This window comes from Elephantulus edwardii, unplaced genomic scaffold, assembly GCF_000299155.1.
Source record: "Elephantulus edwardii isolate Elephantulus edwardi_28Jun2011 unplaced genomic scaffold, EleEdw1.0 scaffold00031, whole genome shotgun sequence".
Lineage (NCBI taxonomy): Eukaryota > Metazoa > Chordata > Mammalia > Macroscelidea > Macroscelididae > Elephantulus > Elephantulus edwardii.
The window spans coordinates 13,337,300-13,339,924 of NW_006399781.1; positions in this window are offsets into that span (position 1 = coordinate 13,337,300).

A 2,625-nucleotide genomic window follows, 5' to 3' on the forward strand; every position below is an offset into this window, starting at 1 on the left:
GCAGACTTTCCCATGGCAATGCGCCTTTTAATTTCCTGGCTGCTGGTGCCAAGACTGTTAACTATGGAGCCAAGCAAACTAAAGCTGTGTCTCCCCCGAACCCCGATATCAGTCCTGTTTTACAACAGTGGCACCATGCAGTATGTGTCCTTTTATGACTGAGATACTTCACTCAGCATAGTGTCTTCCAGGGTCACCCATTTTGAATAATATTGCAAGAGTTCCTTGTTTTTCAATGCAGTGTAGTATTTCATTGTGTGACTATACCACAGCTTCTCTAACCATTCGTTTGTTGATGGGCACAACCTCTTTTTCATTGTACAAAATAAGGTACACACTCCTCAACACGGAAGTTGAAACTTTCTGCGTTTTGTCCTCAATCTTGCAGTTGTAAAATTAATATTTCAAGAATCTCGTGGTTTGGTATACTTATTCAAATGTTTATGTGTGTGGTGTGTATTCTATCAGAATGAAGTTGAAAAACTCCCCCACTACCTTCAGGAGTCAATTCCCTAGTCTGACCTTCTGTGGGTACCAATCTAACTCTCCAGCCTTACATCCTATCGCTTCTTTGGATGCAATCTAACCTTTGGCAATGTGCTAAACTGTGAGTCATTTCCTAAAGATGTGTTCTTTTACCTCCCCTGTCTTTATGACTCTGGTAATCAATAAAACATAGAGTAGTTTAGAAACTGAACACTATTACAGTTCATCCCTCACTGTTGTCAGTTTATTGTCTGAAAGTATAGTTTTACTCACTTGAGCTCTTCTTAGAAATCTCCTGTGGTCCTTGTCCTCAAATATGAAGTCCACAATCACTTTGCTTGATTTTCTCTATTAATTCTCCAATTCTGCTATCCAGTTCCAGTTGAAATATCTCTCTCACAAGAAAGCATCCTGCTGTTCCACCCAAAAATAGTGCCTTTATTCAGCTGTGAATTATATATGCCACCACTCCCACCATCAGATCTTTACCATTTTAAAGACAACTGAGCTTGGTACCAAGATACACTACAGAATGTATCAGAGTGTGAGTGGTAATTAGAGGAAATGAAAGTACCTCTGAACAATGGGCTCCTGGCTCACAGGGAGATATCTGCATCTGTATTTGAAAAACTTTTTGACTGAAAAATAATAATGATAACAAGTATTGAGACTTAATGGGTGCATATTTAGAGTGGCATCTACTTCCTCAACAACATGCCTCCGGAAACTCTATGAACTTAGATAAATATTGATAGTTTTAGAATGGCTTCAGACCTTTTGTTCGTAGTGTTCCTATGAGTTGTGTTCTAGTTGAAGGCAATCAACAACAACAACAACAATAACAATTAGGTACTTGACTCAAATTAACAGACGTAATCTTATTATAAAGATGCTATCCTGATAATTCTAACGATAAAGAAATAATTTCGTGGTTATATGACCTGCTCAAGATCATATAGCTGTTAAATTGGAGGATCAGGTCAGTAGGACTAGAATCTGGGTCTCAACTCTAGCTTTTAACCAGAAAGGAATCTGTGAGAACAAAATAACTTATACCTCATAACATAAAGACAATGCAAGGGGCAGGTGATGTGGTGAAAAACAAGATCAATATATTCTTTATGAGACAATTTAAAGATTTCTTCTCATCCGTGCTCTTTATTCAAAGGAAAATGACAAATGAAAAGATAGGAAGCAGATGTTTCAAGTATGTTTTATGTTTACATATTTCTGGGTTGTTGTTTTTTTTTGTTTTGTCTATTTGTTCAGGGGTTTTGTTTTGTATTGTTTTCAGAAAGGTTCTAATGCACAGTAGGAAGAGTATTTGACTTTATCATCAATAAATGGGTTTATTCTTTAGCTAACTCAGAAATAAAGAATAGGTAACATTATGGTAGATGGAATAAAGAGTGAAACTGTCAACAACTTCATCTTACTTGGATTTATAATCAACACCCTTAATAGCAACAGTCAGGAGATGTATTGCACTGGGAAAATCTGCAGTTAAAGGCCTCTCCAAATTATTGTGGAGCAAGGATATCATTTTAAAGAATAAGGTGAATCTGATTTAGGCCATGATCTTTTCTATTACTTGTTGTGCATCTGAAAGCTGAACAATAAATTGACAGAAGTATAATTAATGTCTTTGAGCTCCGGTGTTGGAGAAAAGTGCTGGATATCTCATGGGCTGCCAAAAGAGCAAACTGATGTCTTTGAGAAGGTACAGCCTCCTTGGAAGCTGTGGAGTTTCTTTTTCAATATGACTTTCCAAGCCATCAAATCTGATTTGACCATGTGGATGGGTGGAGATATGCAAATAGGGTGTGTTAACATAGCCACAGAGGGATTGGCTATCTTACCATTTCACAAGTAGATTGGCCAGTCTCACCAATCTACAAAGGGATTAGCCAGTCTTGCCATTAAATTAAGCAATTTCAACAGTAGAGAGTCTCTCTCACTGCCAGCAAAGAAGAATTAGGCATAAAGTGGATGCTTTTTAGAAACATACATTCTTGAATCAGCTAGACTTGTAGAAGCAGCAGTCACGGCTGAAGCAGAGAACCAGAGAGCCAACATGAGGTGTATTTGATCTTGTAACTGTCACTCCACCTGCCGCAGACAGAACCAGAGCCAAGCTAA